Below are 16,112 nucleotides of genomic sequence, written 5' to 3' on the forward strand. Positions count from 1 at the left end.
GGATGCCTTTTGTAGGTTTCGTGCAAATACGGGTTTCTTGACGGGCCAGAAGTTCATTGAGGAGGCAGAACAAGAATGAGTTGGACAATTAGGGGCTCATATGACCTGGGATAGAGAGCCAAAGGGGCTCTGGGAAAGGGAGGGGGAATCATGGAGGACACGGAGTCAGCGGAGAGGAGGATTGAGTTTCAGCAAGCCCCGAGCTGAAGCTGGAGTGAGGTCTGTGGAAGCAGATGCCGGCCTGGCCAAGAGGCTGTTCCCGAGGGTGGCCTCGCTGGGCGTGTGGCTTCACCTCTCAGAGCTTCAGTTTCCTCATCTGCAAAAGGGCTCCTGGTACCACTTGGTAGAGTTAGGGGAGAGGGCGTGTGGGAGCCGGGCAGCCCTGTGCGAGAATCTCAGGTTCACGGCTGGTTAGGCTGGCATGCGTGCACTGGAGACTTAATCCTGAAGCCTGTCTCCTTCCCCACAATGTGGGAATCACATTCTTGGCTGCTTGGGATTGCTGCAAGGCTACAGGGAGGTGCTTTCTTGGTGAGACTTTCTCTGGCCTATTTTAAACCGCAAACACCCCCTCTTCTCCCCAGACCCCTCTCTGCCTTCTGCTTCTCCGTCGCACTGACCACCACCTGGCATCCTGTTGGTTTTACTTCTTTTCTTGCTGTCTGCTCGCCCCACCAGCAGGGACTGGGCTGTTTTGTTCAGCACCTAGAACAGCCCCTGGCATATAGTGGGAGTTCAATAAACAACGGTCGAAAGAATATTGGTTGAATAACATATAGGGAAGGCCCTAGTGCATTGGGGGTGTTGTCAGTGTCAGCTGGACCTTAGAGATGGAGGGCAGAGGCACGAGAGGCCAGAACAGCTCACTTGGGGTGCCAAGGGCTGCCCATGGAAGCATTTGGGGCCTGGATTTCAGGGTCCCCCCTGGTCTGTCTCTGACCACAGCCTGCAGGAGGTGAGCCCTGTAGGAGAGTAGGGCTGGATGGGCCTGGGCACTGGGGCTTCTCAAGGAGCCAAGACCCTCAGGCAAATAGGAAGCCCATGATACTTGGCTTTCTTGTTTTCTTTAGCTTTTTAAACCACTCTGATTGCCCCTAAGTGGAACAAACTACCTCAAAGAAATGACAGCCCCAGTGCCACCCCTGCCATCCAAAGGCTAGGAGAAAAGCCCTGGGCTTGGAGCCAGGCAGATCCAGGGGCATGCCTGGCCCTGTGCCTCATTAGCAGGGGGATCTTGGACCAGTCACTTCGCCTCTCTGAGTCTCTGTTTCCTCCTCTGTGAAATGGGTGTAGCAGTATTCCCCCGAACACCGACCTCCTAGGGCTTTTGTGTAAAACCCAATAAAAAAGTGTATTATGACCAGTTGTCACTAGACTGAAGGGCCTAGAAGGCAGAGCTTGTACCTGCAGCTCCTAACACAGGGCCAGGCACACAGTAGGTGCTTGGAACCTGGTGGTGAAGGAGTTGTTAAACTCAACTGACAACAGCTCTTGGAAGGGGAGGGTCCAAGTCCTGCACAGAGTAGGGCTGTTAGCCAAATCCCACCCGAGGACCTCCTACAGTTCTACAAGTTTATAGATTCCAAGAGGAAAACCTAATTTGTATTCAGTTGGACTCTTGTTTTACCATGCACTTGAAACTTATTGACCCATCTTTAGCTAGTTTGCAAGATTTTCCTTTGGTGGAAACAGCTGGCTGAGTATAACATGATATGGTTGCTTACAGTGTAAGGGGCTGAGAAAAACTGGCTGAACAGGAGTTCTGAGGTTAGGCTCTGTGTTCCAAGTAACAGAAAGTCCAAGGCAAACAATAAGGGGAATTCATCGGCTCATGTAACCAGTATGTTCAGAGATAGGCTTCAGGCATGGCTGCATCAAGGGCTTAAGCAATGTCACCAAAGACTCAGATTCTCTGCACTTCTCTATTCTACCTTCTAAGGGGTTGCTTCATCTTTAGGCTCCACATGGTGCCCTCCCCATTGCCTCACACCCTTACAACACACCATCCAGGCGGGGAGAGTCTTCCAGCTTCAGCTGAGCAGGACCCACCCAGAGCTGCTGGGGGTGAGATCAATGTCACCCAAACCACATGGCTGAAAGGGGAGGGTCACTTCCCCAAGGAGACTTTGTGGTATTGTTAGGAAGGGGGGATGGATTCTGGGTGGCCAAAAATTACAGCAAATATCCACTACAGTCATTAGACGGGGAGCAGTGGAAAGCAATAGAAACATCTGTACAGCACATTACAGTTTGCAAAATTCTTTCCCTCCCAAGAAATCGATATTGGAGGCAGAATGGCATTTATCTCTGATTTACGGATGAAGAAACAGCCCTTGAGTAGTCGGCCTCTCTGTGCAGAATTATAAACCAGAGGGGCTGACCTGGGAGGGAGGGGCCAGTGGGACCGAAGCCCCTCCCTTTATGGAGGGAGTGCTCTATCCAGATAGGAGAGGTCCCGAGGAGGCTGAGATCACGTGAAAACTCAGGAGGAGCTGGTCCGGGGGCGGAGGGAGCAGCCTGACGTGAGGACGGGTCCCAGGGCAGCAGCCAGGCACACACATGGTGGGAGTCGTGCAGTGCTCAGTGCCAGGACTCCAGCACACACACGCACACGCACAGGCGGAGTGGGGTCACGGGGCACGCTGACACGGGCTCCCTGTACCTGGGTGGCGAGGCATCGGGTCTGCCGTGAGTGACAGAAGCTGGCGTATGACGGGGATGGGAGGAGAAAGCACACTGTAGCGGGAGCCAGCCAGGCCTGGCTTGCTCCCAGCTCTCCCACGTGGTTGCTGGGTGACCCTGCGCCTCCCTCCCGCTTTCTGAGCCTCTGTTTTGTCTTCTGACCCGGAGCTGATAATTCCCGCCTCACTGGGTTCTTAGAGGCTGAACAAAATCTCCCAGCACCTAGGAGGTGCTCCCTGAAGAGTTTCTCCCTTTCCCTCTTCATAGTGCCTGTTAATAGCTGTGCGACCTTGGCCAAGTTACTTAACGTCTCTCTGCAGGGAGCAATGATAGCTCCTCCCACATAGTGTTGTTAGGATTCGATGAATGAATATGTGTAAAGCACTTAGAACAGTGCCTGGCACCCTTGTTATCACTGCTTCTTCTAGCTAACATTTATTGAGTGTGTAATACCCGCCAAGCCCTGGGCCTGCGTCTCATTGTTGATTGAATTCTCCTTCTTACGATAGCCCTGTGGTGTAGGCACTCACTGATTACCCCCATTGCACAGGTGAGGAAACTGAGGCCCAGGAGGGTGGAGGGACATGCCCAAGGTCATGAAGCCAGTAAGCAGTGGGGGCTCTGCCGAGCTGTACCCTCTTGGGTGGGCCCCTCACCTCCGCACACCCAGGTTTCCTGTCTGGGGTCGGGATGTCGTCCCTGCCCTGCTGTATCCCAGGGTCACCCTGAAGATCAAATGCACTAGCGGCCCGGAGCCTCCGCAGCTGGAAGCTTCTCTGGGAATGTGAGGAACACTGCTGTCGCGGGCCCAGCTGCGACGAGTGCTATCTCTGGGAACATCGGAGTCCTTCCGGCTCTGACTGGAGCTGGGCGGTCGTGAGCCCCCTGCACATGCCACCAGGGATGCTGCCTGTGTTGGCCGCCGCCCAGCGGTTACAAGTTCACGGCCCGTTCCCCACAGTCCAGAGCAGGCTCGGCCTCCTCTTACAGGGCCCGCGTGGGGCCTGTGGATGGAGACTTCCTCTCCTCGGCGGGGGGATGGCGGGGAGGGCCTGCCAGGGCCTGTGCGGCGCGGGGGCAGGGAGTGGGAACAGCCATGGTGGTCCAGTGTCCCATGGGAGGACCAGCTGAAGTAGGGGACTGTGGGGGAGAAAGGAGGTGTCCAGGGTCACTGGCCTGGCCAGGGGTGGAGCCAGGTCTCGAGCCTGAGATCCTCCCCTCCCCCCTGCAAGTCTCAGGTGGTCCCTGCTGCAGGGCAGGCCACAGATGTCGTGCAGAGACCAGAGAGATGGCCTCAGTCAGTCTTAGAGGTGACTCTTGGACACTCGCATGCTGCGTGACCTCGGGCAAGTCACCTCGCCTCTCTTCTGTAAAGTGGAGAAAAGGGAAGCCCCCCCCCGGGCTGTGATGCACATACCATGAAATGCCATTCGGGAAGAGTATGTAGTCAGTAGGAGTCAAATAGTCTCTGCATATAATCCACTCCTCTACAAATATGTGATGTACCTATTGCAGAGAGGACAAGGTGGTTCGTTTCCAGTCTTGCCTGCTGCTTTTGAAAAAGTTTACACTTGGCCCCTGGGGGACAGAGACATCCACAAGTAACGTTGAATTCTGGTTCAGTCACTTACTGGCTGTGTGACTTTGGGCAAACTACTTAACCTCTCTGAGCTTCTGTTTTTGTAAAATGGGGATAATAATAGTGCCTACCTCATAGGTTGTTGTGGAGATTAAATGAGTTAATATAGCTAAGTATTTAAAACAATGCCTTAGGCACATAGTAAGGGCTATTATTAAGAATACAATGAAAAAGTGTGAGGGGCTGCCTCATGGTTTAGCGGTTAAATGGGCGCGCTCCGCTACTGGCCCGGGTTTGGATCCCGGATCCACACCCACGCACCACTTGTCCGGCCATGCTGAGGCGGCGTCCCACATACAGCAACTAGAAGGTTGTGCAACTATGACATACAACTATCTACTGGGGCTTTGGGGAGAAAAAGGGAAAAAAAAAAAGGAGGAGGATTGGCAATAGATGTTAGCTCAGAGCCGGTCTTTCTCAGCAAAAAGAGGAGGATTGGCACGGATGTCAGCTCACGGCTGATCTTCCTCAAAATAAAAAAAAGAAAAAGTGTGTAAAAAAAGGATTTTTCTAGAATAGTCGCAGTTTGAAATGTTTTCTTCAGTTGGCACAAGTCATTAATGCCCAGAATTTCGAGACATTGGCATCTACACTATGCCTCGCAGACTGCACTGTGCTTCCAGTAAAAGCCCCCTAAATCCTTAGCTGGTTAATGGGGAGACCTATCCCTGCCACTGATATGTTGTGTGACCCTGGGGAGGTTGGGTACCCTCTCTGTGCCTTCCTTGTTGTCGATTGCAAGAGCAAGGATGGGACGGCTGTGTCTGCCGGTACCAGAGGGGCTCCTGCTGCAGGAGTGCTGAGTGGGTACAGGGGGCAGACGCCTCAGAGACCCACAGTACATGCGCCCCACCCCACTCAGCTTCCAGCCTTGGCCCAGAGCCAGGTGGCCTGGGACAGAACATGTCCTCTCCGTGGGATGGTGGAAGCCTGTGTGCCCATAGAGCAGCCGTCGCTGACTCGCCTCTGCCTGGACATGCCAGCCACCCTGGGCCTCAGGCACAGTGTCCCTGGGCCCTGCCATCTCCCTCCCCCACCCTCTCCTGCCACCAGCTGAACCTTGACTGGCTTCAGTCCTCTGCCTCAAGAGCTGGTTTGTGGCATCAAGGTGCCCAGGGAGCCCCAGGGAATCTTTGGTTCCGATACCCAGATCCTCAGGGGGTCCTGCTCTGCTGTGTGGCCTTGGGCAAGGGGCCGACTGTCCAGGCTTCGACGTCCTCACCAGTAAAGTGGGCTGGCGATGAGGCAGGTAAGCGAGACGGGGCAGGCAAAGGGCCTGCTCTTGACCAGGCCTAGCTCAGGGAGCAAAGCCCTTTGTGGTCGGTCCAGGCTGCCTTTCTGTCCTCTGTCACCAGCTGTCAGCTCCTGCCTTTCTCCCTGACCTCTAGATACTGTATTCCCGCTCCCTGGCCTTTGCACATTCGGGTCCTCCTGGCGAGAGCGCCGTCTCTCTCTGTTCATCTCAACCCTGCCATCCTTCCAGCCTGGCCCTCCTCTCACACCCTCCATGGAACCTTCCGGGCTGACCCTGGGTGTTTTCTCTCTCTCTCCTTCGAGAGGGAAAGAAAGTGTCAGACTGCCTGGTGGGTTGTTTCTTCCCACTTGTGTGTGTGTGTGTGTGTGTGTGTGTGTGTGTGAGAGAGAGAGAGAGAGAGAGAGAGAGAGAGAGAGAGAGAGACAGATCTGGTCCTCTCAGGAAACATGGAGCCCCTTGACTATAAGAACTGGGACCTCCACCCCTTAAGTAAACACCCCCCTCACACACACACACAAGTGGGGTACACAGCAGGCAGGTGAGGTTTTGGTTTCTAGAGTCTTAGAGCTAGAAAGACCTCATGGGGCCTTCCAGGTGAGCAGTTCTGTGAGGGAGCCCGGGGTAAATGGCTGCCTGGCCGAGTGGGCAGAGAAGGATCTATCCATTCTCAGCTCCAGCCCCTCATCTACCCCACTTGCCCATCCTTTGTCCATCAGTCTGTCCTCTCCTGCCCCGTAATCGTAGTGCTGCCGACACTCATTGAACACTTCCCATGTCCTAGGCTCTGTTTTGAGTCTTTCCACGTGTTAACTCACATAATCCTTACAACACCCTGTGGCTTCTCTTCGTCTCTCACTTTGAGGATGAGGAGCCTGAGGCAAGGTGGGGTGGGGTCACTGGCCCTGGGCTACCCAGCTCGAGAGGTTCAGAGGCAGGATCTGAACCTGGCGGCCTGCTCCGGGGCCTGCCCCTACTGCTGCTGGGCTGCCCCTCTGGCCGCTCGTCATTGACTGGCACCCTTCTACCCACCTACCAACATTCCCTGCCCACCCGGCCGGCCGTGCGCAGGCTCTGCCGGCCGCGGGGCTGCCGCCCTCAGCGGAGCTCCATGCCTGCTCTCCAGGAGCTCACGCCACGGTAGGGAGGCGACAACCAATGGTTCTCTAAGGTCTTGAGCCGCTGGGGTTCTGGGAGCTCGGGGAGGAGCCTGGGCTGGGGTGGAGGTGCAGGGCAGCCCAGCAGAGCTGAGGTCGAGGGGGAAGGATGGTGGGAGGACTTCGCCTGGTGGACAGCAGGGAGCATTCCAGGCCAGGGAACGCAGTGTGCAGAGGTGTTGAGGCTGGAGGTGCTGGCAATGGCTGCTTCTCCTCAGAGCCCTAAAGACGCAATCGCTTGGCAGCAGGTGGGGCTGACTCCAGGCCTCCCTGGGCACTCCCACGTCTGTTTTCTGCCGAGATGGGGTGCTGTCAGCGGCTGGAGGTCTGAGCCTTGCTCTCTCCCCAGCACCTGACCCACTGCCCTCTGGGGAGGTCCCTCCTTGCGTCTGACCTGCAGCCCACTCTGACCACAACACATCCCTTCCCAGGCCCTTCACCCAGAGGCCGCTTCATGGCAGCCATAAATAACTTCCGCCAGTGAATGGATAAGGTCACGGCCAGCAAGCCTTGCCAGAGACGCTGGGCTTGGCTGAGAGAAGGATTTCGTGTCTCCTCTCTCTGACCCTGCAGCCAAAACGTTCCTGGGCAGCTGCTGCAGCCCAGTTCAGTGTTGCAGGAGGCTGCCAGCCCCCATCCCACTGCCCACGCCCACCAGGAGTACAGCGAGTACTCAGCACTCAGCCCAAGCTCCTTGAAAGAGCCAAGAAGGCCCAGCTGACAGCCCAGAGGATGCTGGCTCCGGGCTGGTTCTGCTTGTTCCCTGTGTGTGTCTCTTGGGAGTAGGAGCTGGGCGACCTGGGCAGGTCTTTCCTCTTCTTTGGGCCTCAGTCTTCCCATCTGGGCAATGGGATAATCTCTAAGGCAATGTTTCTGGAACCAATCTGCTTGCAGAATAACTTGCCAGGCCCCGCCCTAGGAGGTTCTGACTGAGGAGGTCTGGGATGGGGGGGCTAAGAATTTATTTTTTTGAGTTGTTAACGTCTCTTTAATCTCTTTTTAAATTTGAATACAGTCCCACCATTGTATTAAACCTTTTTCTTTTCCAACACTCCCTTAATTCAAATCTCATCAGATCCTCATAACACCTAGCAATACAGGCAGGCTGGGAGTTATTAGGCCCTGGATGAATTTTTACTTATATACAGACTTTTAACTGCCTCCCAGATCACTGTAAAGAACATTCCCATCGCCTCAGAAAGTTCCCACATGCACTTCCCAGTCTATACCCCTCCCTGGGTAACCATTTAGGAATAGGACTTTTTCTACAATTACCCCAAGTGATTTTTGTGGTGTGGTGCCTTTGGGGAAACCTGCTCAAAGGACCCTCCCCCGCCCTGACAGTCCGGGACTGTGCACTCTAGACTGGGGGCTCCCTAAGGACCAATAACCGCCCCTCTGGCCCTGCCGTGTACTGCCAGGGAGCGCAAGGTGACACTCCCTGGGTCTCATATGGATTTATTGGGCTGGTGGATGGAGGATACTTGGAGGGTGTGCCGGGCCCAGGAGCGGGTGGGTGGGGAGGGTCCCTGGGTGAGCTGTGGAGGACAGACCCTGGAGTGGGGGTGAGCCCTGGAGGGGTCCTGCATGGAGTGCTGTGCAGGGCTTTGCTAAGCACCTGCCATCTGGGTGACCCTGGGTCATCTCCACCACGGTCGCCCGGGCTTCTCTTCCCTCACCTGGCAGGGGGGACAAATGTATCTAGCTCTCAGGGTGGTTAAGAGGATTAAAATAAGGTCAGCTAGGGCCAGCTCCGTGGCTTGGCGGTTAGGTGTGCGCGCTCTGATGCTGGCGGCCCGGGTTCGGATCCTGGGCGCGCCCCAAGGCACCACTTCTCCGACCAACCCGAGGCCGAGTCCCACGTACAGCAACTAGAACGATGTGAACCTATGACATACAACTATCTACTGGGGCTTTGGGGGGAAAAAAATGAATAAATAAAATCTTTAAAAAAAAAAAAAATAAGGTCAGCTATGTCATACTCAGCACAGCGCAGGTGCTCTCCTGAATGGGAGGCGGATGGTGGATGGGTAACGCAGCAGGCTCCGAGGTGCGGGACTGCCCCTCACACAGCGGGGAAGTGATGGGGCTGGGGCTTGGACCAGACTTGCTGGCTGTGTGATGCTTGACTGAATGACTTCCCCAATAAACCTCAGTTTCTTCATCTGTCAAGGGGGCTAATAAGCCCCACTCTGCCTTGTGTCACTAGGATGTTGTGAAGGTCTGATGCAAATTGGGAAAGAAAAATGTTTCGTGGCGTAATGCGACTGGTTTTCCTGTTTGCATGGTGAGCTCAGTGGCCTTTCTGGGATCAAGAAGAGGGGACCTCCCTTGGCACTGAGAGGGTCAAAGCATCTTCCCCTGACCTTGGATGCTTTGTGCCATGCGATCTGAGGCGTCCCAGGAGGCGGGAAGCATGATCAGACAGTGCCTGGTCTCGTAGGCACACAGTTGGCTTCACTTCTCTGAGCCTCAGTTTCTGAATCTGTAAGATGGGAACCACAACCACCATCCTGACTTCATGAGATGCTGTTGGAACTCAAGAGATGGATACGGAGGAGAGGCACTTTGGAAGCAGAAAGGGGTCCTCTGGGCAGGTGACAGCTCAGCTACCTCCAGCCTGTGTGTGCTGACTCTTGGGTGACTGCTGGCTTTGGGCCAAGGCCTGGCCAAGACTTGACTGAAGCCTCCTTCTACCCTGCAGGGCTGGTGCTATCCCAGTTCCGAGGCAGTGCGGGAGTTGGGGTTACAGGCTGTGGAGGCCGGCAGATCTGGGTTCAAATCCCGACTGTAGCACTGCACCTCTGAGCTCCCGTTTCCTTTATCTGTAAATGGGGACACTAGTACCTCGCCCGTATGGGGCCTGGCACACAGTTGGTGCTCAATAAGAACAGTTTCTCTTATTCTGGACATGGGTTCACCCCTTTGGCTGCTTCAGGGCAGACTCAGCTTCCAGGGCTTGTAAATGGTTTGGAGCAGCCGCTGCTGCTGCTGGGAAAACCAACTGTGGCCCCAGCCAGGGGCTCCTTTCCTTCTCTGCTTTTGTGCCACAAGGCGTCCGGCACAACAGCTGGCACACAGTAGGTGCTTTTTCACCCTGGCTGGTCAGGAGTCTCCGAGAGGACAGAGACCATGCCCATCCTGTTCCCCCCTGAGTCCTTAGTACCTAGAAGGGAGTTGGGTACACAGCAGGTGCTCAGTAAATGTTTGGGATGAAGAACGAATGAATGAAGTTGTATGAACAAGCATCAGGTGGGGAAGGACTGGGCTGGGGGAGGGGAGCTTCGTGGGCTGTCCCCCCTCCCATTCCATCCCTCCTGGGCTAATCCTTAAGAGATTAACCCCGGGGGACAGAGCCGGGTCACGGCCACTGACCCAAGGCTTTGGGGCAAGCATCCAAGGCTCGTGTGACGGAGCGTGTGCAGTGTGTGGGGGCTGCTCCCTGGGGCCCTCTTCCCCCCCGAGATGGCACTCCTGTCCCCCGCCCTGGACATGGCCGTCACGGCGGTCCTCAGCCTCGTCCTCCTGGTGCTGGCCTTGGGCCTGCTCTGCTTCTTCACCTGCCGCCTGGCCAGGCCGCTCAGGTAGGAGCGCTCCCTTGGCCCGACTCCCTCCCCTGCCAGAGCTGCTGTTTGCTCTTGTGGGATAGAGAAAGGCGGGCACTAGTCTCTCTCCCTCTCTGGGTGGGGAAACTGATGCCCAGAGAGGTTGAGTCAGCCTGGGGTCGAATTGCTCTTGGCCATGGACTAGCTGCGTTCCTTCGCTCAGTTTCCTAAACTGTAAAACGGGCTAACAACACTTGTTGTGAGGATGAAGTGAGATGACACATGTCAACTGTTGTTAGCACAGGGCTGGGTACAACATGAGTACCCAAGAAATGGGAGGGATTTTTATCAGTCCTGTTATTCTGTCGTTTGTCCTGGACCTTTTGAGACCCAGCCCAGGCTGGCGTTTTGCCCGACGCCAAGAGGCTCTCGTGCCCCTCCCGGGCCCCAGGATGCTGAGTCAGTCCTCAGGCCAAGGCCCAGCCCCTCTGTTCCCTCCCCTGCCCTGCCAAGTAGCTGCTCCTTCTCCCGGGCTCTGGGCTTCTGCACACTTGTCATAAATAATCAGGGCACGTAGCTGGGAGCCTGGCAGAGACAGTCCAGCTGGGAGGTGGGGGGCGATGGGGCTGGCACACTCTCGGAGGCTCCATTCTGAACTCATATAGCATTGGCAGAGGGTGGTGGGCAGCCGGGGCCCCCGCAGCCCCAGACTGGGCCCCACGGAGCCCATCACCCAGGGCTGCCAGAGAGCAGACTTGGAGCTCTAAGCGGGGGTGGGAGCCATGTGGAGGAGCCAGCAGGGGAGGCTCTGGCTTTTGGAGGGTTTTCTGGATTCCCACTCCCTTCTCCTTTCCAGGCAGAGGCAATGGGAGAAGGCACCTGTCTGTCTCCAGGACAGGCCCATCTCAATGCCACATCCCTGGGGCCAAAATTCAGAGCATTCCAGCCTGAATCATGGGGCTTTTCACTAAGTTAGCGTTTACAGAGCTGCTTCTGAGCACGGAGTTGAGGATTCAAAGATGAGGAAGACAGTCTTGACTCTCAGAGATCATCAGGCTAACAGAGAAGAGAGACTAACAAGAATAATTATGCAGGGCTGTAGGGGCCCTTTAGATCTCCTGGGGCCACCCTTTGCTTTTATTTTTCCTTATTGTTTGTTTTGGACCCGAGGTGCAGAGAGAGTTGAATAAGTCATATTTCTCAGTGCATGGTGTACTGTCATGAGCTCAGTTTTTGTTTTATTGATTCATTTTCCCCTTCATCCCTGCTCCCCAGGACCAATCCCACTACTCCCTGAAGGTTCTCATGTTGATGTGTTTAATATGTTGCTGAATTTGTGTGAGTCTTTGTAAATTATGCCATGTTCTGTGAGTGTGGTTTATATTTACATACAGGGTACTGCATTTTATTCTTTACATTCTTTATTCAGTCCTATGTTTTTAGCTCTATCCATGCTACTGTTTTAACTTCTGGTTTTAATTCCTCTGCCACATAGATATTGCCTCCACTACCCTTTACTAATTCACTCCCCTAGTTATGGACAGAGAGTTTGCCCCCAGATCCTTATAATCATAAGCCAGCGTTAAAGGGAATATGCCAAAAGTTTCTCCAGTGAGTATGATGGTTCTGTAGGTTTTGGTATAAAGTCTTCATCAAGTTAAGGAAATTCTTTTCAATTCCTGGTTTTCTGAGGGCTTTTGTCATATAGTTGTCTTCTGTCTTCATTCACTTTTCCTAGATGATCTTGTCAAGTTTCATCAAGGCTTTAAATGCCACTTATATGCCCAGGGTTCCCAAGTGTACACCTCTAGCCAAGACCCCTCTCCCAAGTGCCAGACGCGTATATCCATCTGTTCACTTGATATCTCCACTTCTGAAGGACATCGCAAACTCAACATGTCCAAAACCACATTCTTTATTTTCCCCACCAAATCTACTCCATCTCACACCTCAAAAAACCACCTCAAATGCTGAAAGACTGCATGCTTTTCCTCTAAGATCAGGAACAAGGCGAGGATGTCCACTCTTGCCTCTCCTATTCAACATGGTGCTGGCAGTTCTAGCCAGTGCAATAAGGCAAGAAAAAGAAATAAAAGGCATAGAGATTGGATAGGAAGAACTAAAACTGTCCCTATTTGTCAATGACGTGATTGTCTACATAGAAGATAGCAAGGAATCCACGTAGATACACACAAAACTCCTGGAACTAATAAGTGAATTTAGCAAAGTCACAGGATACAAGGTCAAAACAGAAAAATCAATTGCATTTCTATATACTAGCAATGAACAATTTAAAACAATGCTATTATTATAGCTCCCCAAAAGTGAAATACATCGATATAAATCTAATAAAACACATACAAGATCTGTATACTGAAGACTAAAAAGAACTAAATGCATGGAGAGACATACTGTGTTCTTATTTGGAAGACTGAACACTGCAAAGATGTGAACTCTCTCCAGATTGATCTACAGATTTAATACAATACCAATCAAAACTATAGTGATGGAGAACAGAGCTGGGGTTCCCAGGTTTAGGGATGGTGGAGGGGAGCTTCTGTGACTACAAAGAAAAAGCACAAGAGAGTTTTTGGGGGTGGTAGAACCATTCTGTATCCTGATTGTGGTGGAGGTTACAGGAATCTATACGTGTGTTAAACTTCAGAACCTTTATTTCACAATTGGGGAACAGGAAGCCTCACACCCAGGGGGTGACTGTTAGTACCTTGTTGCCTATTCTGTAATCAGCAACCCTGTGGTCAGAGTTCTGCTCTGCTACCTGTTTGTTTGTAACCTTGGACAAGTCACTTCTCCTTTCAGAGCCTTGTTTTTCTCATCTACAAAGGAGATCACATGTCCCTCTCTGTCCACTGCATGGGTTATTGGTGAAAAATCATGGTGAAAGTCTTTATAAATGCTGAAGTATAGTACACAGGCCTTTTTCACTTTGTCTGTGTCCTTTACAGATTGTTTATATAAGCTCCCAGAGAGTAGTATTTTTATTCTATTGAAGCATAACATACATACAGAAAAGTATCATAAATTGACAGCTTGTTGGGTTTTCAGACTGAACCCACCATGTAACCAGCACCCAGATCAATCAACAGAATTTTACGAGCACCTCACAAGTCCCCTCTGCCCTCTTGTGTCCCCACACCCCTCAAGTGTGGCCTTTATCCTGTCTTCTAACACCTTGGTTAGGTTTTATGCTTTACCTAATGGGAATCACACCATACGTACTCTTGGGTCTGCTTCCTTAACTCAACTTTACCTTTGCAAGATTCATCCATGTTGTTGTGTAGAGTTGTTGATCATTTATTCTCATCGTTGTGTAGATTTCCATCTTCTGAACCCACGCAGTGGATTTATCCACCCTGCTGAAGATGGACATGGTTTTGAGGCCATTATGAGTGTTCTTGTACATGTCTTTTGGTGAACATGTGTGCATTTCTGTTGGACATGAATGGGTCGGAGGGCATATGGATGGTGTCAGCTTTGGTAGATGCAGCCAGTTTTCCAAACTGGTTGTACCAATCTACACTCCACCAGCAGTGAACAGACACGCTGGTCGGTTCCACATCCTTGCCAACACTTGGACTTTTCTGCATACACAAAGGAAGGATTTTTGGGTGATCCTTCCTTCCCTCCTGCATCCCTCCTTAGAGCACTGCCTTCCAACTGATGTAAATAGTTACTGTGCCAAGCACTGGAGTACAGACAAACGAGGCAAAGTCCCTGCTCTTAGAAGCTCCCAGTGTGATGGGTGAGACAGACCAGGAAAGAATTACTTTCAAAACAGGGAGCTACATGCAATGATTGAAGTGGTATGAAGTTCAGAGGTAGCATATTGGAATGAGTGATCATCCTGGAGGCTTCCTGAAAGAGGTGACTTCAGTTTTAAACTGTTTTGAACAATATTTTAATATATCGATGCTATATATCAATTTAATAACATTTTTTTCTGATGTTAGGATTTACTCCAGAAATGTTCGGAGACTAAAGTAGAACAAAAAAAAATTGGAAATCGTCTGAAATCCCATCACCACTCATAGTTAAGTGCTGTTAGATGTTAGCTGTGGGGTATTTCCTTTCACTTCCCACCCTCCCTTCCCCACCAGCTGGGTTTTTAAGGAGCCAGGTAGATGAGGAAAGGGGAGGGAAAGCATAAGGGTGTGGAGGGCATGTTTGGGGAACGCTGGGGGTTTTGTGGGATGGAGTGCAGTGAGTCTTCATCTCTGTGGCCTGGAGCACAGCATGCACGTTTTTAAGGCTGAATCAAGACCCCTTTTGCAGCGGTAGAGCAGTTCCTAATCTATCACGACGCTGTAACCGTAGAACATTTTGCATCACTGCTGTTTGCAACAACAAATGGAGTAATCATTTTTATCTTAGTTTTGGTGGAAATAATAACATTATTTCCCTGTGAAACTCTTGCCATTTAAAATTTCTTATCTTCCAGTAATTTATACACAACAGGGTTAGTACATTTCTCAGCTGCTGATGGGGTTATCTCCGGTGATCCCAATGGGATGACCACAATTTGAAAACATTCTTATGCCATTAATACATGCCCATTTTAGGCAATTTGGAGGAATCAAAAGAATAAAAAATAAAAAGAAAAGGAAATAAACATTCATACTCCTACTGCCCCGAGAAAACCACAGGTAATGTTTTGATGTATTTCCTTCCAGTCTTTTTTTTTCTTTTTTTACAGGGGAACATTCACCTTACGCTAACATCTGTTGCCAGTCTTCCTCCTTTTTCTTCCTTTTCTTCACCCTCCTCAAAGCCGCAGTACATAGTTGTGTATAGTTGTAAGTTCTTCTAGTTTTTCTGTGTGAGCCACCGTCACAGCATGGCCACTGGTAGATGAGTGGTGAGGTTCCATGCCAGGGAACCGAACCCAGGCTGCTGAAGTGGAGCGCACCAAACTTTAACCAGTAGGCCATCAGGGCTGGCTCCTTCCAGTTTGTTTTTTTTTTTTTTTTTTTTTTAGTGAAGATGATTGGCCCTGAGCTAACATCTGCTGCCAATCTTCCTCTTTTTTTTTGAGGAAGATTGTCACTAAGCTAACATCTATGCCAATCTTCCTTCATTTTTGTATGTGGCGTGCCCCCACAGCCTGGCTTGATGAGCGGTGTGTAGGTCTGAGCCCGGGATCCCAACCCGCGAACCCTGGGCCGCCGAAGCAGAGTGCGCGAACTTAACTACTATGCTGCCAGGCCAGCCCCCACCCTGTCTTTTTTTTAAATAACATTTTTTAAAAAGTTATAAAGGTAACGTCTCAACACAGAAGAAAATTTGGAAAATGCAGGAAAGACAATGAAAAAACGGTCAGAGTCATCTGAAATGTCACTACCCAGAAATGATCATCCTTACCAGCCAGTCTCTTCCTGTATGGCACTCCTACAGTTTTTATATCTCTCACCATAAATGATGAGCTCTAGAAGAGAAGGTAGCAAATGTAGCTGTCCTGTAAGAGCAAATGTAGGTGTCCCTGTAAGAAAGGGGGGACTCTGTTTTGTCTCTAAGGTGCTCAGCCACAGATAATCAAAAGGCTGAAGACCGATGTTCTAGAACAATGTTTCTCAGGGTGTAGTCCACGAGCAGCAGCAGCAGTATCACCTGGGAGCTTGTTAGAAATGCAATCAGAGTCTCAGGGTGGGGTGAGGGCTGGTATTGCATCTATTTTAACAAGACTTGTACGAGATTCTGATGCATGCTACAGTTTGAGAAGCGCTACCCAGAAAGACTGAACTCTGGTGGGTTCTGGGCTTCAGATGGATTGAAAGTGGGAGTTTACTTGGGAAATAGAAAGGAACTACTTTGCAGCATGG

The 16,112-nt window shown here is 51.6% G+C and overlaps 1 protein-coding gene across 7 annotated transcripts in view; it reads left to right on the forward strand.

Annotated features, from left to right (window-relative positions):
* Nucleotides 1-16,112, forward strand: part of ALPL (alkaline phosphatase, biomineralization associated) — a 53,434-nt gene that overhangs the window by 17,897 nt on the left and 19,425 nt on the right. The window contains exon 1 of one of the 7 annotated variants that reach the window (XM_058553141.1): nucleotides 14,473-14,939. The exons of 5 other annotated variants lie outside the window; for them this stretch is intronic. The gene's annotated coding sequence lies outside the window, so the exon portion shown is untranslated. Of the gene's footprint in view, nucleotides 1-14,472; nucleotides 14,940-14,959; nucleotides 15,671-16,112 lie in introns of those variants that run through there. One more of the 7 variants, XM_058553144.1, reaches the window with a different exon arrangement.

The sequence above is a fragment of the Diceros bicornis genome, chromosome 13 (assembly GCF_020826845.1).
Source record: "Diceros bicornis minor isolate mBicDic1 chromosome 13, mDicBic1.mat.cur, whole genome shotgun sequence".
In the NCBI taxonomy this organism is placed as follows: Eukaryota; Metazoa; Chordata; class Mammalia; order Perissodactyla; family Rhinocerotidae; genus Diceros; species Diceros bicornis.